The sequence below is a fragment of the Phalacrocorax carbo genome, chromosome 11 (genome assembly GCF_963921805.1).
Source record: "Phalacrocorax carbo chromosome 11, bPhaCar2.1, whole genome shotgun sequence".
Classification (NCBI taxonomy): domain Eukaryota; kingdom Metazoa; phylum Chordata; class Aves; order Suliformes; family Phalacrocoracidae; genus Phalacrocorax; species Phalacrocorax carbo.
The window spans coordinates 20,626,351-20,648,456 of NC_087523.1; the positions used below are offsets into that span (position 1 = coordinate 20,626,351).

General features: G+C 50.4%; 1 protein-coding gene across 1 annotated transcript in view; it reads left to right on the forward strand.

Annotated features, from left to right (window-relative positions):
* The first annotated feature begins 9,672 nt into the window (after positions 1 to 9,672).
* Positions 9,673 to 22,106, forward strand: part of PAK3 (p21 (RAC1) activated kinase 3) — an 83,801-nt gene continuing 71,367 nt past the window's right edge. The window contains exon 1 of the mRNA XM_064463368.1: positions 9,673 to 9,780. The gene's annotated coding sequence lies outside the window, so the exon portion shown is untranslated. The remainder of the gene's footprint in view (positions 9,781 to 22,106) is intronic.

The window sequence follows — 22,106 nt, forward strand, 5'->3', positions numbered from 1 at the left end:
TTCTAGGCTCTAGCAGCTCCTCTTGGTACCTGTAAGTTTGTTTCTGGCACATTCTCCATTTATTATCGTGATATGGTCAGCCTCGCAAAGGTAAAAGTCCTTTCTCTGGAACAAGTTCCTGAAATCTTGTTTGAAGTGTCTCACTACATTGGGTTTCAGAGGAATTTTTTTCTTCAGCTGTTGCAAGTTGTTTATATCACAAAGGCAGTCTCAGTCCTGCTGCTCTAGCTGGTATTAGGCACACTAAAGAAAAGAGGGGCGTTTTAGCTAGTGCAGTTGATGCCTGTCTGCTATAGCCAAGAGCCATTGATTCTTTGACCCAATATCAAATACTTTGACTGGTCAGCAGCCAGAGTGTTTCTTGCATTTTAACCTTCCAGGTCACAACCCTGGTAAGCTTGGGAAGGTCATTCTCTAAGTCAAGAGACACATTCTCCATCATGCTTTTTCTAACTGCAAGGCTTCAGACTAGCAGGCTGGTATGGAAGTGCTGTAAGATCACAGACAACCCTTGTCTCTCATCTTCCAGCTGCTGGGAGGACACTGCCCTGAGCTGGCATGGTAGAAAAGTCTAACTGTCATGGGATATTCACCAGGCAATGAAGTCTTCATTTAATGAATGGGAACCATATAAAGACCTTTTTCTTCTCCAGGCCCTCTGGGCTGATGTTATCCCAATGCCTATAGTATCTTCGCATTGCAACACATCAGTAGCACAGCGCATGCAGTGCCGTGTGTTTGCCATCCATAGCACCTTTGTTCGTATTCACCCATGACATCAGTGGCATTGCTGTAGCTGTGAAATCAAAGTTCATACTTACCTAATATGAGGTTAATTCACAGATGCACAACATTTGTTGTGGGAAAAGTGGATCTTCAAGAGAGAGCTGAGTGAGCAGGAGGAACCGCATGGAAATAAGGATCTGCTTTCATTTGTGGGGTTAGGGAAAGGAGCCACTAAAGATGAAAGCAGCCTCAGCTGCCCCATCTGCTTTGAAGGAATAACTCAGACCCTCCCCTGTAATACCGTAGCTGAAGGGCTAGGATCCCTAAGGGGTGCAAACCGTTATGAGTTTGTCTGTGCTATAGGCCAGCCAGTCAGCCCAGGCGTGGAGGCTGTGTGACTGGGCTGCCACGGGAGGATGTCCAGGCTGCAAGAATTGTTTGCGTGGATACAAGCTTGCAGAGCCCCTGGTAGCCTTGCTGTTCTCACACCCTTGGGTGGTGCCTTCATCATTTGCTCCTAGCAGCTGGGATGCCAAAGGAAGGGAGATAGTTCAAGGAGCTGAAAACAAGATAGAGAGTCTTTCCTCTATGGGTTGTCTGTTTCCGGATATAAGTCTGTATCTCCAGCCTGTTTTGTAGTGCATTGCTGCCCCCCTCACAGGTTGGCTCCCTCTCGGCTCCCACAGACCATGTCTCAGGGCAGTGGAGAAATCCTGGACTTCAGTGGCATCAGACTTTCCTGCTATCTCCAGAATGCTCTGAAGGCAGCAGGAGATGAGGGATGCCAAAGTTTTCCTGGCAGCTGCTCGACACTGCTTCTCTTCCACAGCAAACAGCACTCCAGTCTTCTATATCTTCAGTCCAGAGTCATCCCCCATGAGAAATCTTCTGGTGATGGAGTGCAAAAAAGAGGTCTGAATCCCTGCCTAAGCCCTTTATGTTCCTGAAGCACAACTGGATTGAGTGGGAAAGAGCCAGAGAGGAAGATTTTTGTATTGCAAACATGTCTGACCGAGAAACAGGCATTAAAAAAATTCAGTAGTGACTTCAGTGTAAAAGCTGTTAATGCCATTTCATCTTCTAACTGCCTTATTGGCTTTAATCAGTTCATTTTCATAAATCAGATCAGCTACATACCTTCCCTTTGTATGTTGCCTTCATGTGGTTTGGTCTGGAATGCTGAGATGCTCTGGACAGTCACAGATTATATATTAGCCTCCATATTCAGCATCTCTAAAAACCCAAAATGTGAGGTACCACCAATGCTTTACCCCTTTCAGATACGTACATCAAGGTGGGAGCTCAGCAGGTCTCCCCGCTGGCACGTGTGTTCTCAGCACCGGGCTGAGCTCGGGTGTCAAAAGCGGAGGGCTGTGCAGGCAGGGCTGCTTCACACTTCCCCTACCTCGGTGCTGCAGTAATTAGTCTTAATGATTACATCAAGGTGAATGTAAATTAAAACCCCAGATCCAGACACTGCCACAGTGTGGCTAAGCCTGAACGTAGCCTGTGTAATGGTGACGTTTCACTTCTTGAACCACTTTGTTTTGATGTCTCCCAGCAGGCACAAGAATTGTATCATTCCTGTTCACAAGTAGTTGGGGAAAAAAATGGAGACTGACGTGTAAAAATCTAGTATGTTGGTAAATGCTTTCCAGATTAAAACAAAGATAAGCATCTTAGAGAATAGTTTTTGTATGTATCACCCAGCTCTAGACATTTTACAGGTTGAAAAGTGAGGCACGGTGATGTAGGGCTGTTCCAATGAGGAACCAGTGTTGAATGGCGACTATTTTTGGGGGAGAAGATACATTTGCTGCATTGGGCCATCTCACTATGGTGGTTTTACTGCCAGATTTTGCCCTTTAAGCACACGGCAGCATAGTTCAGTGTATCTGTTCCTAAGCGAGAAGTAATCCCTCACCTCTGCTGAGACATTATAGTGCAGGGGGCTTGTGCATGGTCACGAATCGGTAAATCTGGTGTTTGTGCTGGGCCACGGCAGCTTGGCCACGCTCCCCTGGCTCTGGGGTAACATGCTGCATCTCAGAATCCTGTTCTTTGATACCAGGAAGGACTGGAAACCATTCTGTGCTGTTTACATAGGTAGGGTGAATCTTGGTTTTCTCAGGCCTGAGAGCAAATTGGATTCAACATCTTTAGTAGGTAAAGTCCAGGTGGGTCATCTTTGCTTGTGTTCAGTCAAATGTGATCCCTGTGAAGGAGGATGGGAGACGTTTAAGTGCAAACCAGACAGGATTGGACTTCATACGGGTCATCTGAAAAATTCTGAATCCTGTTCCTGTTTGTGCAGGAAGCTGTGATATGTTCTGTTTGCAACATGTGTTAAGGGAGGGCTTGAGACGCCTAAGCTGTTAGTCCTGCTGCTCCTGTTGGAAGGTGATTTAAATTGCAGTTTACAAAAAAAATGGCCTGGGAGTGACACTGGGGATCCGTGGGAGGCAACGTTACTGGGAGGTTAGTGCACAGCTGCCACGGGGCTGCTGCCCAGCCCTAGGCTGCTGTTGCAGCTCTTTGCCTCAGTTTCCCCTCTGCCAAAACTGGAGGAGCAACACTGCTGGGCTGTACGGCCTCTTGTGGGGAAGAATCACTGATGAGAGCTCAGGTCGTATTTCAGATCACAGGTTTAAGCAGTATTGGCTCGTATTGTTTCCCTCTTGCAAAACTCTATTCCACGATGGGGATCTCCTTGCAGACATTCCCGTCCCTTTGTTCCTGTCTGAGAGAGGCAGGATTTGTGTCTAATATTAATCTGAGAGTGTTTCTGTTGTATGTAATCAACTATATGTCTTAGCTTTGAATTTTCTGTCACAAACATCGCCACAGTAGGGGAGCGCTACATTTAGTTTTACTAGTTCCTGGAGGTGGATTATATCCCACTTGATTGTTTACAACAGTTATGAAGATTCAACAACATTTTAATGAGCTGTAGCAGTGGTATATTAAGAAATACATCTATTAAATGCAGTCTTTAGTAGTTGATTGGTATGTAATTGGCATGTGTTAATAGTCTTACTACATCTCAGTTAAATCCACAGCTGAAGCGTTAATTTTGAGTAGGAAAATCATGATTTGAGGTAAAAATATAAACTAAAATAAAAGTACAGCTGCTTTTAATATGAAGACTTTATTAGTAAAGTCTTATACTCACTTAAGCAAGTGTTTACAGTAGGTATTTTTAAAACAGATGAAGATGGCATAAAAGAAACATGCTGTCAATTATTGCTGTAAGATTCATAGTTATCTATGGAGGTAATTTCTGCCTCCTCCTAGGAAAGCTTCAGACTTCATCGTTTTGCAGGAAAGTTTTTTTCAAAAGTGTGTTCCTTAATGTGAATGGGGAAATTCTGCTCCAGGACCTGGTCTTGGGGATCAGTTGTTTGGCAGCTGAGCCTCTCCAAGCTGTGGCGTTATCACCATCGGTGAGCAGCACCCCAATCCGCTGTTATTGCAGCCAGCAGATATCTTACAGGTTTGTTGAGAACAGGGTGAAACCCGTGTTTCACAAGGACAAGGTGAAGGACAAAAGGTTTCCTGGTGTGAGAAGACTTGCATGATCCCCCGGGCTCAGTCTTCAGTAATGGCAAGGGGACATCCCTGTCCTGCCTTGTCATTCTTGCACCTGAGCTGCGAGGATCCTCAGGACAACAGGATCATGCACGAATTGTCTTTGAATGAGCTGCATTTGCTGCCAGTCCCTGCCCTGCCCCGTGTGGGGTTTGCGGTCCATGTACTTCCCAGTGCCCCACGGCACGGCGGTGGGGAGGTAGGGGAGGTAGAACACTCGCAGAAGTTACCTGCAAATGGGGCAAACTAGGGCACAGAGTGGTTCAATGACTTACCCTCGAAAAGGTGGCACGTGAAGCCAGTGGCACAGTGGGAAGGCCTCTATGTGCCAGCCTCACCGTCTCACTTGTCCCAGGCTGCGTTACTGCCCTGTGCCCGAGTGAGCCCCGGGCACCTTCGCCGTTCAGCGACTCGAGTCGCTCCCAGGCAGCGCTCGTGTGTCCTCCTTGCTCTGCCTTTGCCTGGATCTCGGCAGATACCAGATCCCACAGCCGAGCAGTTGGGACCCCCTCACTGCTGGCAGGCAGCCTGCCTGGTTCCCATCGCTACGTGTCGGTAGGTGGTTCCTGTCTAAGGAAGCTCCTTTCCAAGGGAGGCTGTTGATGTGCTCCAGCATCGCCAGATGGTCCCCTTACCTCTTCTGCTCTCACGCTCCCTCGGAAACATTAATGATCCCTAAACCTCTCTGATAGAGGGGCGCCTTTTTGTGACAACCGCATTACGTGGTTATCAGGAGCTGCCACTATCCAGGTTGTCACGACAACCAGCCTGATTCAGAGCCGCTGGGAAAGGTCTGAACCTCAGGCAAATAACCAGCAGATGCTCACCCGCAGCCAATCGCCGGGGCGCTGGGAAACCATGACATCATGGGCCAAGCAGGCCCCAAAATTTAATTGTTAGCTTTCAGTGTCCCTCCGTGTCCCTTTCCCCCCAGCGCTCCCCACATCAGCCCCCGGTACAGCTAAGCTAGTCCTGCTGCGCTACCGCTCCAAACCGCTCCGGAGCTGGCTCGGCTTGGCGGGGCTGGTGGAGGGGCCCCCGGAGCTCCCCACGTAATGCAGCCGTGGTCAGGAGCGAGAGCCATGGCAGCCAAGTGCTTGTGCCTCGGCAGCACGGCACAGACAGAAAGCTGCAGGGTAGTGTAATACTCACAGCTGGTAGGAGCCAGAATAGGTTGCTGCTTATTGGGGTTTTGTTAATGGGGATGGAAGTTAGTTGTCAGAGTTAATTTTATCTGCAAGAGAAACTCTCTGGCAGGTACCACTAAGTATGGGAGACTAATGGGATCCTTACTCCCCCCTTCCCATGAAAACCTACTGACACCCGATTACCAGTCACGCTGTGTTGCTCAGATTGTGTCATGTTTGCCAGCAAGGTGTGATAAATGCAGCAGAACCTGTTCTGTCATGGATGGAGAATGTGTCCACCTTCCTGCCCTGATGAAGCAGAGAGGGGTTTGGTCAGTGGCCTTGTGTCTTCACTAGGGTGTATCTGAGGCACCCCTGGAACTGTGTACCCCATTAAGGTTACATCCTACATGGTACTGACCGAGGTGTCCGGCAGATGTGTGGCTGCAGGCCTTTCCTGAATTCCTGTCCTGCTTAAGCACATGAAAGCAGGTTCAGGCAGCTCTTCGAAGGGATTCCTCTTTTTGCTCAAGACAGACTTTTCTTTTAACTTCCTGGCCACCCCAGCTAAGTGTACATTTGGTTTCTGAAAATGCTGGTGCTTGTTCTCCTTTACTGAGACGTTTAGCCTTGCACACCTCTCTTGCACAGGGAAGGGTGCTGGTGGTTTCAGGCAGTGTGAGTCTGCAGCACTGCAATCACTTCGGGAGGGTCGATCTGATTAGATCTAAAAGGTGGGGTCATGTGGCTTTTGGCTTCTGAAGTCCTCAGGCAGCTTTCTGAAGAACAAAGGCTACGAGAAGGCTATTTGTTGCTCAGAGCTAGTATTTCTTTCTCTTGCTTTGCTCTTGGCTACCTGGTCCTGTATTTCCATGGGCTGCATCTTCAGGGAGGAATTGCCTGTGGGCCACGCTTGGCAGGGGGTACCCCACGGAGGGGCTGGGGAGCTTGTGCACAGGGACGCTCCAGCACGATGGTCCTGTTACAGCCAGTCTGCACATGAGAAAGGAGTGATTTGGGCTGGTGGTGGACCTGGGCCAGCCAGGTCCCTCCTTCTGCTTCTCAGACTCCTGAAGCATTGGGCATCAGGGCTCAAATTAGGGCAGCTTTTGAGGTTACTTTTGCAGGATGAGATCCTTGCTCAGAGACTTAGCTGGCTCCTGAAAAAACGGGGTTCAGGCAGGCCCTGCAGGTCTGGAAGCTAGACCCTGTGGGCGTGCAGACCCTTGAAGTGTTTCCAGCCAACTTTGACACCCATGTGACAGTAACACAGGATTGACATCTAGCAGGGACCAGCCTGCTTTCCCATGCCCCATGGGGACAAAGCCGGCACCCTGTCCACGTCTGGGCTGGATCAGGCTTAGCAAGACTGCAGGTCTAGCCCAGCCCAGCCCAGGTGTCACCCGTGGAGCGAGTCCAGCTTGCGCCGTCGAGCCCCGCGCCCTGGGGCTGTGTGGGTGCCCTGGCCATGCAGTCACAGCTTTTTCCCTCTCCTAGCAGTGTTCTGTGAGCAATGCGCCTGTTGCTGGTGCACCTGGCTGCTCACGATGTGCGGAGGAGCCCTCCAGCTCTGACGGGGTCAGCCTCACGTACAGCTGAGGTGAGGGGCAAGAAAGCTTTGCAGTTTGGGCAATTTCCCTTTTCTGGCCTTTGCCTTTGCTTCTTGTCTTTGTCTCCTTTCCCAGGAAGGCATGGGACAGCATGGGGTATCAGCTTCCTATTAGGCATGGGATAGTCAGCTTCCATCCAGCAGCTGAAAGATGGCTAGAGAACCCTGAGAGGCTAAAATAGCACATGTTCAAGGGCTTTGTGGTCTCTAAAGGCCAACACCAAAGGCACAGACTTTTAAAAACTCTTTGTGATTTTCAGGAAAAACCACCATGCACAGTCAATGTTTGCAAGGTTTCCTCGGCTCCAAAGAGAATAGGACCAGGCTGAGAGTAAGGGATCTGATCTTGCTTTTTCACTGCGTGCAGTCACGGAGTCAAGTTTCTGCTCTTTCACAAGGGAAAGAAAACTGAAACTCTTCCTTCATCTGCTCTCTCGCCCAGCCTTTGGCAAAGTCAGGCAGAAGGCGAGGACTGGGCTCGGTGTCTCAGGGAGCCGGTAGTTTTCTTATAGTGCTTATAAGAACAGTTTTGCTGATAGTTTATCCTAAAACTATGTTTTAGTTGGACATTTTAAAATGAATGAAAGTGATTCACCCACAGATTCAGTCCTAACATTTGTAATTGCCTGACTCGGTGCTCTGCAGCTTTTCCTTGAGCTGCCTCCCTCCTTCAGAAGCCCGTGAGCAGGATACACAACTCGTGCTGCATGTGGTGCGCTGGGGCATGGGGCTGGTAAATAACGTACTGTTCTGTGTCCGAAGCAGTTGGGAATAATTTTTACTCTGGAGGTGGCTGGGTACTGCTTGTCCACCACCTGCTCAGTCCTTTTTAAACAGCAGTTTGCAGCAGCAGCTAGCATGGTTTGCAGGGTATGGCCCTTCAGCCCTGCAGGTCTAGGTGAGCCTGCGGGGACCCCTGACAGCTTCTTCAGCTGTGTTCCCTTCATCACTGCGGTCGGGGGACATTCCCCTAAACCTCTGCACCTGCATTAACGGGCGAGAAGCTGGGCCAAAACCTAAGCCCTCTGCAAAGTACTCTGTCTTAGCTCAAGCAGGGAGAGTGCGTCCTCTGCAGGCGTTACCCCATTGCTTGCCCTGAGCCCCCTTGGATGCATGCCGTGCTGTCACTGGGGTGGACACTGCTTGCAGCAGAAAGTCAAGGCACAGCAGCCTTGCAGAGCTGCTGCTGACCTTCGAGGATCCCAAGAGTCATCTGTCCACAGGGCTATTTCTCTACAGGGATGGAAACAGCACCAACAACTTGCTCCACGGCTTGACTGCAATCACTGCAGAGTCAGCTGGCTAAGTGATAGATTTGACTCATACTGGGGAAGAAAATCTCGGTGAGACCTCAGCGTACAGCAGGAAGGGACAGCTGTGATTCAGTAGGGGCTGCTTGTCACGTCGGTGTTGACTGAGTGACTCAGTGTGCTTTTGCTTCTGGAGAATCCGTCCTTTCAACGAGCTGTAAGGCGACAGTGTGACCACTCATGGTCAGAGAAGATCACATGCCATGTGGTGGGGCTTGGAGGGTTTGTTATCTCCTGTTGGGTAATTACACGTGACCTGCCTCACCTTTGGCAATAGCAGTCAGCAGAAGGTTGTCTTCATTTCTTACCCATGGTTGCTGCATAATGCATTATTAAACGCAACCATGTGCTTCTCCCTCAGGAAAAAAAAAATAAAATAAAAAGGTCAAAGATGTGCCCATCTTGGGATGTAAGAGCATGGCCCTTTCCATAGCTGGTGGCGCACGGGCAGCCCCGGACCCCGGGCACAGGCCAGGCGAGGGGCGAGCTCAGCGCAAGGCTTGTGCTCCCAGCGCCGGCACTGCTGCGGTGTCCACAGCCCGGGGGCTCTGCTGGGGAGGCTGTAAAATTGGACATGTTTGTGGGTTGGATTTTTTCTTTTTTTTTTCCCCCGAGAAATATCGTGATTGTGAGGTTGTGCTCATCAAAACAGGGTCTGTTTCTGCTTTTCAGACCTTTCATGGAGGAGTTGAACCCATGGGTTCGGAGGAGCCGGAGCGGGACCACGCTCTGCCCAGGGAAGCGTAATTCCAGGTGAAGGAAGGAGAAGTGGGAAACACACGCTGTAAAGAAGGAGATTTTTCTTCTCGTGCGTTTGGGGCTCTTTGGAGCAGCCGGAGCTGGTTGCTCAAGCCTGGCCCTGGGTGGGTTTCTCCCACCGTTGGATGCTGACAGGCTGTCACGTGCTGAATGTCATTTTGGGGGGAAGCCGAAATTTCACAGTGCATTTCCTATTCCCTGCAGACGAGGACCAAGGAGCATTATGATTGCCTTTCGGGACACCTTTCGGTACCGGCCGGGTGCTGGTGCCCGCACACCTCTGCCGCAGCCTCGCCACTCCGGAGGGGGACCCGGGGGTGGCGGGGGTCGGGACCCCCCCGCGCGGCGCTTTCCCCACTCAGCTGCCTTTAAAACACAAGATTTGCCCCCACGGGCCCGCCCGCCTCGGCGCTCCGAGGGGGCCGCCGCAGCCGCAGCCAATGGGCGGGCGGCGAGTGACGACACGGGCTCGGGGCGCGGCGGCGCGTCCCGGCGGCGCGCGCGGCGATTGGCGCGCGGCGGCGGCGGCGCGGGGGGGACGGGCGGGCGGACGGACGGGCGGGCGGGCGCGCGCGGCAGATGGGCCGCGCCCGGGGGGGGCCCTCGGCGGCGGCGGCGGCGGCGGGGGACGGCCGGTGCAGCATGACAGCGGGAGCTGCAGGTAACGGCGGGCTCCGCGCCGCCGCCGCCGGGTGTCAGGGCGGGCCGGGGAGCGGCCTGCGGAATGCGGTGCCCGTGGCCGTGTGCGCGGCGCTCCAGCTCCTCCCGACGCCGCCCCGCGGCACGGTGGGGGCGCGCTGGGGGGGCTCCGCCGGGCCGGGGGTGCTGCGCCGTGGGGGGGAGGGACCGAGCTGCTCCGTGTCCCGGGGCCGTCCGCCTGCCTCTCCGCGGTTGCTCGCCCGGCAGTGACACCTGCGTTACCGGGCAGCCTCCGCGGCGGCTGTAAATGGAGCCCGGTGTCCAGCGGGAGGGAGCTCCCGGCGTGGCTGCGAGCCGCAGAGCCCCCCGTCGGGTCTGAAGTTATGTCAGCGCCGACACCGGCCATGAAGGCTGCCGTGGTGTGTGTGTGCGCTCCCCACCTTCCAACAATGCAGCCTTCTGGGCTGCGCTTCTGCAGAGGAGTGAGAAATCCCGGGCTATAAATAACTCTGCCTTTTTCGTCTTCTTTTTTTTTTTTTTAATACTCTTTATTCGCAACACGCATCTGATTGACCCCTTTAAAAGCGCCTGCTAAGTTTTTCCTGACATCGGCTCAGGGAAGGGTGGTCTCTCCCCTGCACATGCATGGTGGTGCCTGATGCCACAGTGATGTGGTCCCTGTGCTGGGTTGTCCCTTTGTCCCAGACTTGTACACCAGCCAGCCGAGGAAGTGCTCCGGCGTGATGTCTGGCTGCTTCAGGCTTCCCTCCTCCAGCGGCGGATGCACTCAGCACAGTGCCCCCCTTTTTGGTCATTCACACAGTTTTCAGATCCAGTTTTTGCCGATGCCAGAAATGAACCCTGTTTTAAATACTGTGATGTATTTTATATGGAAGGTTGAGGGGATGCAAAGAGAAAAAGCCATGGCTTCAAAGTGGGCAACATCTGAAAGAGGCTGCAGGCCCCAGATGGGACGAGCAGGGCTATTTCTGGACTTGCAACCCCAAAGGGTGTCGAGGGGTCGGATTTTGTCTCTCCCCACGTGGCTTCATTTGCTGGGGTGGGCACGACGTGCGTTAGGAGCGAACAAGCTGGTTGTCTGTGTGGAGAGTTTGGCAGGCGCCCCTAAAGGCTCTGCTCCCCCCATCTCCCTGATTCCCCCACCTGCCTGAATTTGGACGCCGTGCAAAGGTTGTGGGAGAGGAGAGTCCGCTTTTTGTTTTCCTTCTGGGCACAGTCAGCGATGACGTTCAGCACAAGGAACCAGGAGGCTGGAGATCAAAGTGGGCTTTGCTGAGCGACTTTCGGGCTGACATGAATCACCCCAGAGCGAGGAGGAGGAGGAGGAGGGGCTGTCGGGAGGGCTGGGGGAGGCTGCAGGGCCAGAGCCAGGCTAATACCTGCCTGCCTGAGGGGGAAAGGGAAGGAAATGCTGCGGCCGGAGGGGATGATGAGATGAGATCTTCTCCCCTGGCTCCTCCTCTTGTGTGAATCCACCTTCTCCGTGCCTGTCAGGCGGGGAGGAGGGGGCCCGGGCGCAGCTACGAGGGAGCAGGAGCAGCCCGCGAGGAGGCCGCTGTGCCGAGGGCCCTGGGGGGCAGCGGGGCTGGCCGGGACCCCCGAGGGGAGGTGGCTGCCGCGGGTGGAGGGCAGGAATTGGGGAGCGCAGCGAGAGAATGGGGGTGAGGCTGTAGCCCCGGCTGGGGTGACTGCGTGGGGCCAGGGCAGCTCGCATGCCGGAGGGGACGCGCCGTGCCCTGAGCAGGAGCTGGGGCAGAGCCTGCTGGCCGGGAGCAGGCCGTCGCGCAGAACGGCCCTGGGGATTTTCAAGCACCTTTGCGCCCCATCTCTTGTGGAAGGGTGGCACGTGGCTGTGGAGGAGCCTCGTGCTTCCAGGAGAGGTGTTCAGTCACGGGTTACCCAAGGGTGTGAGCAGAAAACAAAGTAAATCAGGAATTGGGGATAACTGGTTTTAGGCCTGGGGCATAGGCTGGTGGGTTGTTCAAGGCCAGGGAGTGAAGGTTGCCATGACAGGTTATGCACATCGAGGGGAAGGATTGCCGTGAGCCCGGGTCTTCTGCGTGAGCACAGGGGTGGCGACAGTGATGCTTGTGGCTGCACTGGTTGGAGCTGCCTTCCTTGAGCATGCGACTGGGCAGAGGAGCTGGTGGCAGACATGGTGCTGGGGGCTGGGTTTGAGGGGTGGCTGCAGGAAGCTGCCTCTGGGCTGCAGAGGAGTTGTGTGCTCTGAACCAAGACCTGCATGGATGACATTTCTTCACTGAGTGACACTGGATAACTAAAAGTAAGTGTTGGGAGCTCCTGCGAGCCCTGAGCTCCTGTTACAGGATTAAGTTTCTGGCCTCATAGGCCACTGCTTGCAGCAGCAAGAGTTCAGGAGGCAGCTGTGGTAGCAGTTCCACAGGAGGCAATACCCAGGGTGAGCTGCTTTGGGTGTCACAGGCCCTGTGCTCGGGCCTCATTCACCTCAGGGCTTTAGCACGAGCGTGCCAGCTTCTTGTAGGGAATATCTGATGGGGGCTTTGTGCCCTCTAAACTAATAAGCCCAATGAGACTGCGTAGGGCATCCCACAGAAGTTGGCGAGCATTTTGCTGTTACTACAGAGAAGAGGACTTCACCTCTCCAAGCAGACCGTTCACTGGGCAATTTCTCTGTAAGAATATGACGAAAACTCAGTACTTAAAAGTGTGTGGAAGTTGGAGTCCAAATTATCTTGTGTGTCCTGAGCCAGCTCACAGGGTCTGGAAAAACAAAACTTGGCACAAGAGGTTGTCTTCTTCCACCCCCCCATATTTCTTTGTAAATTTTGTGCATGCGGTTTCAGGGATAGGTGAGACAAATTCAGCTCTGCAACATTTTGCTCACCACAACAAACCCAGCTCCTGTGTGAGCCGTGTCCTGGCCTGGCAGCATTTGCTCCTAGAGGAGAGCTGGTTTGTGGTGACAGTCCCATTTCAGTTCCTGTTAGCTCTGCCTAGGAGCTTTCTCCTCTTTTAATACTCTCAGTGTGACTATGGATCCAAGAATTCCTGGAGCTTCCAGTGTTCTGGAATCAAAAACAGCCTGGAAGCTGGAGGTCTTTCAGATCTGCCTTCAGCTCCTCCTTCGTTTTAGCCATGTCTGCACAGAACTGGTCACAGGGGAGGTGTTGCTAGCTTCGGCTTCCGCTTCTGCTCTGGTTGGGCTCCCTGTGACTTCAGGACATTAACACTGCTGTCGGTTTGTGCCTAACTGGTTTGAGTACTGATTTCTGTTCCTTGCTGCGCTACACAGTGGGCAGGCGGGAGCCCGCTGTGATCTTCCTCTTTCATTACCTGCCTTAGATCCTGCAAAGGGTGCTTGAAGCTTTTCTCCCAGGAACCACATGGGCAGGGGGAACAGAGTGAGTGGGTGGGGAGGGCAGCAATAGGAAGGGGAGAAACATGAATTAACTTTCACCGGCAGAAATAAACCTTTCAACTCACTGACACTATTTTGTGTTTAGTTAGCATCTTCCCCCTGCAGCTCTATGTTGCTTGTTACCTTTCAGACACAAATAGTTGAGCTTGTGTATCTTCTGTTTCTTCAATGTTTACTTTGATTTTCCTGATGCTTGAAGAATGGCGTTAGGCTGAGTGGTCTCATTGGGCCTGGGTCAGCACAGGTAGAGATGCTGATGTGAATGTCTTGTCTCAGACCTGCTGTCGCTGGTCTGTCTCCGGCTCCTAGCAGTAATTCTATAATTGAAAAATACAACAAAAGTATCTGTGGTTTGCTACTGGCTTGTCTCAGTGCTTTGAGTTTTGGACATCTTTTCCAGGTGAACGTCAGCAGCTGTGGCTTGTGTGCAGCTGACAGCAAATGTAGGGTGTGCTCTGTTGGGGATAGCAAAGCGACTTTTCATTTTGCATGTTTAATTGGACAGGTGCAACTTGGCTCTGGCAGTGCCCTGTTTATGGGTTGGCCTCCTGGGTTTCCCGAGGCAGGAGGCTGGGCTGCAAGGTGGTCCTCACCTCCTCAGCCAAGCGGTGTGGGACATGGCGGGGAGGTACCCCTTGCTCTGGGCAAGCAGCATGGCATCCACCCAGTCAGTCCCACTTGACTCACCCAAGAAGCCTGTGATCTTGCTGATGCGGTCTCAAGTCCCTAGCTACTGGAGCTCTTGACCGCAGGAAGCCCTGGGCAGGGGACAGGCGGGCCTACAAGTGCTCCAGGTCTTCTGGCTCCTGGGTTGGGAGGATCTTCTTGTCAGCATCTTCTTGTCAGCATGTGCCACCAGCCCCACCTGCAAGTCTGGCTCTCAGAGCCCTGGGCTAGGTGCACCTCTGGGTACTCCGATGTCCAGTCTCATATCTTCACTTCTAGAGGCAGACTTAGAACTCATGTCCCTCTTAAAACAGGGGCATGTCCTGCTCAGCTCAGAAAGCTCTGCCATGAATGTTGCTTAGCATGAGCAGATATTTGTCTTACTCTAATGACTTATCATCACAACTGTGTACATTAAGTATTCAAGGGTAAAATAGTGTTTTATATGTTCAATGGGCTCATTTCCCAACATTATTTGTTATTGTCAGTTTCTTATCTAGTAGCGTATTGACAGATGCAACTGGCTCTTGACTGATGCAGAGCAAAGCACTTCTCTGTCCTGGAGTCTTTGCTGTCAGTTACAGAGCTGGAATAGTTTGCACGGCTTCCATGTGCCAATGCTAGTTTTGGGGCGCTCTGTGTAGTATGGGTGCAGGACGCTCCAATACAGCACTGTATAAGGCTTGCAAAGGTGGGAAATGGCAAAGTTAAGGTTGGATATGCCTCCTTTACTCTGTCTGCCTTGTGCACACTTCTTTATTGCCATCAGAAGCAAATTAAGGCAATTTGGATCCCAAAATGTGTTCAGGGAATCTTTGGGAAAGTTTTACATGCTTCTTTATAATCCTAAGGGCAAAAGTATGCTTTCTTAGGGAAATGGAAACAAAGATTCTGATCGACTCTTTGACTTCTGAGAGTGATACCTCGCACATGGACCAGTGATAGGCGTGCTTTGATCCAGCTTTCTGCACATGCGTGTGCTTGGCTTTCCCACAAGGCAATGTATAGCAATGTCATTTTTGTCCAGCCTTAGATCCCCTGTATAACACATTCCAGAGCCGGACCATTCTCATTTTCTTTCTAACCCTCAAGTGCTGAAAATGTGCTGGCACCTTAACAGGCTCACCATTGCTTTGCAGGGTGTGTGCACGGTTGGCTGCACCTGACTACGGGAGTACTAAAACATTTTCTTGTTGCGTCACCTGAGTGTGCTCGTTTTCTCCAGACAGTGCTGTGGAAGGGGCAGCAGCTGTGTGGCCCGCTAGTCCCTGTCCCTTTGCTGGCAGGAATGAATCGCTGTTTGCTTTATTTGGGAAGGGCACTGGAAAGTACTTCTGTGTGTCTCTCAAGGGGAGTGAAAGGCCTAATGTTTTCCATTTTCTGTCGTCTCCTTCTCTATTCCCTATTGTGAAGGAGAAAATCCTCCAGATAGAAATTTTCTACTTGCTTCCCTGCAGAGAATTTTGATTCAACCTGCAGTGCCCAGATGTGAGCTCATATTTATCAGGTGCACCCTGCCACTCCCCAGATGAAACATGGGGCTGCTGGTGCATGGTAAACCTGAGAGGGGAGAATGGAAGTCACACAAAATCCTGGGCATTTGCTAAAACTGTTTTTAGTGTCTCCCACCTTCACAGGCAGAAGACTGTGGACTTGGATTTGGGATGCTCTTGAAGTGTCACCAGAAAAGCTGTCAAATGTGTGCATGCAGAAATGGAGGCTTGGAAAATGCCTTTAATTGTGATTCTACTCTGCACAAGACAGATTGTCATGCTTTGAGCTCAGGTTTGTTTGTATCCGGGACAGGCACTGATACCAACAGCTCCTATCGGGGCATGAATATTTCAACAACTGAAATGATGCCTGCCTGCTCCAGAAAAGAGCTGCTTACATCCTTGTTTGATCTTTTTAGTGAGCCTAGCCAGCTCAGGTTGGCATCCTGGTCATTTATTTACTACAGATACAGTCTCTGTTAGCTGTACTGTGCTATGACTCTCATAATTCCAGAGGCTCTGGGAACTCAAGTTGGGAAGAGGTGAGATTTCTAGCAAGAAAAAAATACTAAAGCAGCCAGAATTTGCTCCCTGTTTTGTTACCTTTTGAGAAGGCACCTTGCACTTCGTAGGATGTGTGGACCAGAAAGAGGTGGGGTAATACTTGGAAGTATCTAGAGTGGCAGTCTGTGGGGACAGTCGTCTTTTTCTGCCTCACATCCTGCACCACACCTTCTCTCCATGCTCTTGTTCTCTCTCCACTTCTTTCACTAGGGGAATGCGGAATCCTCCTCTCTAGTGGCATTAATGAATAATATTAAGCACTTCAGAAGGAATAAGCTGAGAGTGGAGCCTTATTCTTTCCTGCAGCATATTGACAGTTTGCACACAGAGATTGTGTCCTGGACCCTTCTTTTTGAAAGCTATAGTGATACTGAAATGCTGGAACTCATGGTACCGTTGTGTGTTTCTGAAGTAAAAGATCTCCAAAGCATCTAGTTATGGGGCACCTCCTACAGCCACGATCCATAATGTAGACAGTGAGGGCTTTTGAGCATCTTGCTCTTCACGGCATGCCCTGTCTTCTCCTACGGTCTGTAGAGCACTCTGGACACTCAGGGTGAATGCCAGGCTTCCTCATGTAATAAGGTGTGCTGGTTTTGGCTGGGGTAGAGTTAATTTTCTTCATAGTAGCCGTTTGGGGCTGTGTTTTGGAGTTGTGCTGGAAACAGTGTTGATAACACAGAGGTGTTTCCCTTACTGCTGAGCAGGGCTTGCACAGAGCCAAGGTCTTTTCTGCTCCTCATCCCACCCCACCAGCAAGGGGCTGGGGGTGCACAAGGGGTTGGGAGGGGGGACGGCTGGACAGTGACCCCAACTGGATGTCCCACACCGGGGAGGGACGGGACATTTGGAGCGATGGTGTTTGTCTTCCCAAGTCACCGTTACATGTGATGGAGCCTTGATGTCCTGGGGATGGCTGAGCACCTGCCTGCCTGTGGGAAGGAGTGAGTGAATTCCTTGCTTTGCTTTGCTTGTGTGCACAGCTTTTGCCTTACCTATTCAACTGCCTTTATGTCAACCCATGGAGTTTTCTCACTTTTACCCTTCTGACTCTCTCCCCCATCCCAACAAGGGAGAGTGAGCGGCTGGGTGGGGCTGAGCTGTTGGCTGGGGTTAAACCGTGACATAAGAAAAAGCAGTTAGGAGTCTGGGTATGAGGTAGTTTTCCAGTTCTAAGACCTTGGTGTGGTAAGATGTCTCTCCTCTTACTTAGTGAGTAGCAGCATGTGGATGAAGTTTCCAGGCCCACAAATGATGCAAGGCGTCATTTGCCTGATTCTTGAGTGTTTCTTTGAGTTGTATGTTTGCATTGCTGACCCCAGCAGCATGGCAGAGCTCGTCCTCATGGGTACAGCTGAACGTGGGTGATTCTCTGAGAAATAAATTTACTGGAGTGGTTATCCTGAGCATAATTGCTTAGGTACCAGAACAGAAATTATACGTTGGGAGTTACAGCTGTGTATGTACCCCAGGAAGCAGTCTGGTAAACGTAAGCCCAAAGTCAACCCAGAGGTTACTTTTGGGCAAGGAGAGGAAAAAATTGTCCTTTTACATATTCCAAACAACCTCGAAAGCATAAGTTCTCATTAGACTGATGGCTCTTGTTGGTGGGGTCACTAGGCAAAAGATGCTTTGCACAGGTCTGTCCTGCAGCATTAGTGAGACACTACATTGCAGTCCACGAGCTGGCTGTGTCTGACCACCGGTCCCCCTTGCCCCAGAGGGGGCGGCTCAGGCTGGCCCAGGCTCCCTCCCAGTGTGCTCGCTTGAACTTTGAGCATTGGTGCCACAAGGCAGTGAGCAGTAGGTGGATCTTCAAGCGTTTTTCCACACTCTGAGGATCTCAACGCATATTTTCAGTGAAAACTGTTCTAAAGATTTACAATAAATGGCTAAAAGTCAGGCCTGGAGAAAAAGCAGAGATGTGTTAAGGGAGGGTCTGACTGCTCGAGAGGGTCTGGGTGCCAGGCTGACTTGTGTCAGACACACTGGAAACACAAGGATGAAGTCAAATGTCCAAGGTCCTCAGTAGGGTGCTGGCAGAGCAATGGAAGATACCAGTCAGAAGCAAACATGGTTCCATTTTTGTGTCCTGAACTCTCTGTGGGGAGCTGTGTTGTTGGTGTGGCCAGGGACCTCGCAAACCTGGGCTAGTGGGTGCCTCGATAGATTTTGGGTCTGTAGTGACTAATGTGGTGGAATGTTACTTCATGTGTCCTTCTTCAAAGCAGACCTGTGGTGCTTCTGTCTGGCGGTGCTAGGGAGAGAAGAGCCCCAGCACCCCGAGGCTGGGAGGCTCATTCGAAATATATGCACTGAAAGAGGGACACACTGGATGAAGAATTGCTACTTGTGACATGTTAGGTGTTAAACGCATCCAATGCAAGGAGCTTGTGGAACGATCTGGATTCAGGATGTACTTGTGCATAGCAGAAATGTTCTGTTATGTGATTGTTTTGAGCAAAAAGACCAGGTCCCCCCACCCCCGGCTCAGCCACCGTTGCAGGCTGGCTGCTGAGCCGAGTGTTGTAAGGTAGCCGTTACGCAGGTGGCCACGTAATGCAGCGGGATTTATAATGGAAGATGTAGGGACTCTCTGGGGACTGGGGATTTAAAGGCTTTTTTAGACACTTAGCCTTGCCTTTCACTTGTACGTGTTTGGGAGGGGTGTCCTTGTAAGCGTATGTATCATATGCAAACGTATTTTGAGTTGCTGTGCGTCTTGTCTGAATTTAGAAAAAGGAACGATTTGGAGAAAGAATCCTTCAGGAAATGTTGTTTTTGCAAGCATGGGCCTCTTGACCGTGATTTGGGGGGGAGGAAGGAGTGGGAATGAGGGGGAGGTTCACTGAGGTTTTCTTCTTTTCTTCTAGCGTTTTGGGAAAACTCCAGCCAAGGCCCACATACAGTCAAATGAATCAGCCTCCCTTTTTGCCATAAGTAATTGGCAGCTCAAGCTGCAATGCAGTTTTGATGTATGGCTAATACACTTTTTCCTTGGTTAATTGAGAAGAAGCACTGCAGTAGGCGCATGATGTTGAGTTGGCCTTTGTATGGAGTCTTTGAGCTCGCAGGGAGATGTTGTAGGCTTTTTCTTGAGATGTTGGAATTTGCTGCAAATTATATTCCGTACTCTAGTCTGAAGGCTGTCGTTGGTGTTCATCTGCTGTAGAAAATACATCTCTTCTTGCATACAAGTGTAGAGGGCACTGTAAGCTGGCGCATGGCACTGTGGCTCAGTGCAGGGTTTCCTTGGAAGAATCTCATTTTATAACAACTTTAGCAGAATATTCATGTTCTTAGATGAGTGCCTGTTCCCATGCTGACAAATAACACATTTTGGCCTTCTTGTATTCCTGTAACAAAATGAAATTCACTTGTTTTCTAAAGCATCTGGTGCCAATTCAGACTAAGAGCTTTCTGTGTCTGCTGTAGGATTTCCACTGGACTCGGAAAACTTACCAGACAAGCTCAGCATTCACCACTGGAAGTATCTGGAGTAACTGGAGGGCTTTCTTGTCCTGGAAACAGGACATGTAGCAGTTGCCCTTGGCAGGCTAAGACTTGCCAAATGCCTTTTATTTCCTGTTGGAAGCCTAGTTTTACATGGAAAGACTATATTACTTTCACAACTGCAGTATCTGTTGGTAAATATTGGCTGTAATAACATACGCTTCACTTTAGCAGAATAGCAACAGTGGGGATGAATGTCGAGCAGTGAAATAAACATGCTGTACTGGGGTAGTAACATCGGTGTTCTTTTACAGTGTTTTAAATGGTAAATATCATACCTATTATTTTCGTAGCATTTGAAAATTCATTAGAAACAAGTCCCTTTGAGGAGCCTGTAGTCATAAATGTGACTAACTGAGCCTTGGAGTTTTAGTTATGGCTGAGGCTTCACTAAATGCTGTTTAAACAGAGAAAACAAGCCTGGCCTCGAGTTACTCTTTCATGGGATTGCTTCATATACAGGCAGCATGTGGCCTTCCTCCCTCCGGTTGTTCTGTGGGGGTAGAAAATATTCAAAGAAGGTACAATCGTAAAGTCTTCGCAGGGGGTGAATAGAATGGTTGGCTCTGTAGCATTTTGTACCTGAAATGAAACAAAAAAGTGGCTATTTTTGCCCTGTACCTTTGCAGGGGATGGAGGGGACTCTTGGATGTTTGAAGATGCAGACACATAGGAAGCAGAATGGCATCTCTTTTCCACGCATACTTAGCTGAACAACACTCCGGCTTGTTTGGTTCAGCGTGTATCTGGAGGGAGATTGTATCCAGGCCAGTTGGGCTGAAGTTTGCTCTTTCTCTCTCCAGTTCAGTGGACAAGTGTTTTACATTTTCTTCAGTATAACTTTAAATGGACGGTTTTTTACCCTGTTCTGGAAAGGAGCTGGTGTTTCTACAACTCATGCTGTCATGGAAGTAACCTTTTTCTTTTCTGAACAAGGTCATTACATCACGATGCAATAATCCTCTGCCTGTGGGATAAACTCTCCTCTCTGGCTGTCTCTCTGTCCACGGCTCTTATTTGTGTTTGTTCTTTCTTAAAGTGTGCTTGGGGAGAGGAGAAACGAGGGGGGAGCAAAAGTTTTGATTCTGGCCTGTTAAACTATATTTAGAGATAATAATGCATGGGTTGTGAGATGCAAAGGGCTGTTGTCTCACAGAGCTATTGCTTTGATACTTTATCCACAAAGAGAAGCTCCAGAGTCTCATGTCAGAAGAGCCCGGGGATGAAATTACATCTTTACCAGGCTCTGACAGGTTAAACTTTACGGAGATGCAGGTAGCAAATTATCCACAGTCTGAATTGCAAAGGAGGGCTTAAAAATGGGCTTTAAAGACCTGCTGGGGAGATTGAATGGATAAAAATAGTTAGTTCTTATATCCCTCTTTTTGTCTGTAGAGCTAAAAACAATCTACAAAGGAAGGACAATGTCATTAACCTGGTCTCAGCCCAGAGGAACCTGAGGGATGGAGCAATGCCACTGTGGGTGGAACGAGTCAGCATGGGAGCCGGCAGCAGGACCCAGCCATCTTGCTGCCTGTCCCATTGCCTGGCCATTAGATTAAGTTGCCTCCCTGCTTACTGCAGTTTATTTGTCTTGGATGCGTCTGTATGCTCTTGCCTGAGTCAGTTTACACCACAATATGTCATTCATGGCCAGCCTGGGGTGTGCCCGATGAAGTATGGTTCATAACTATTTTTGATTCATTTATAAAGGGATTAGGCGACGTGGATGCCTGGCCAGCAGGGACTGTACTTGGTGACGTGGCAGGTCTCTCCCAGTCCTCTGTAACCTGAGGTGATGCCATCTAAGCTGCATGAAGATGCCAGTGATGTAATTTCAAACTGTCTGGCCTGAGCACCGGTGAAGCCAGGGAGGCTGCACATGTGTAGGATAGGATTGGCTTTGATCCTTTCTATTTTGCCCAAAGAACAAGTAGAAGATAGGCAGGGTTTGATTAAAAATGAAACCAGTTAACTAAGCAGAGAAAGTAGAGCAGATGTATTGGTGGTTGATTCCGTCATTCACCTGTTCCAGGAGGAAATAGCCCGTCGTATTTTACTGTGTGGCTCCAAGGTCTGTTGCAGATTAAGGCAAATAACTCAGTTGAGTCATCATGTTGTAGTGTCTCAACAAACTACTTAAAAAGATGTCAGGCCCTTGCTGTGGGTGGATCTTGAAGTGGCAGAGCTATCAAAGAAACACGTTGAGAATCCCATGAAGACTTCACTGTTACTGTCATGCTATACTTTATAGCTGTTCAGAGCATTGCAGTGATAGAGCACGTGTCCTCCAAGCTGGAAGTGATAGACTCCCGTAGCTGTCAGCAGGACAGGACTATGATGGACACCTTGCAGGGCATGCTGGCGTGGGTACAGTTGTGCACTCACATGCCTTGATAGCGATCAGAACAGACAAGTGCATGAGGTTGCTTGGAGTGCAAGCAGAGGAGCTCAGACTGGGCTGTGGAGACTTGGCCGTGGCTGGGGAGTCCCTGTTGCAGTCAAAAGGGACACCAGTAACAGCCACTATATTCTCATGGTAATATTTCTATGCTTTGTACATGTCCCTGACTTCTATCCCAAAATCCAAGAGTCTTCTCGTAGAGATTGCATTGCTGACAGCATCTTCATCCATGTTTCAGCTGTGCTGCCTCTTTATGAGAATAGGCTTTATGTAGTTTGGTGCAATGG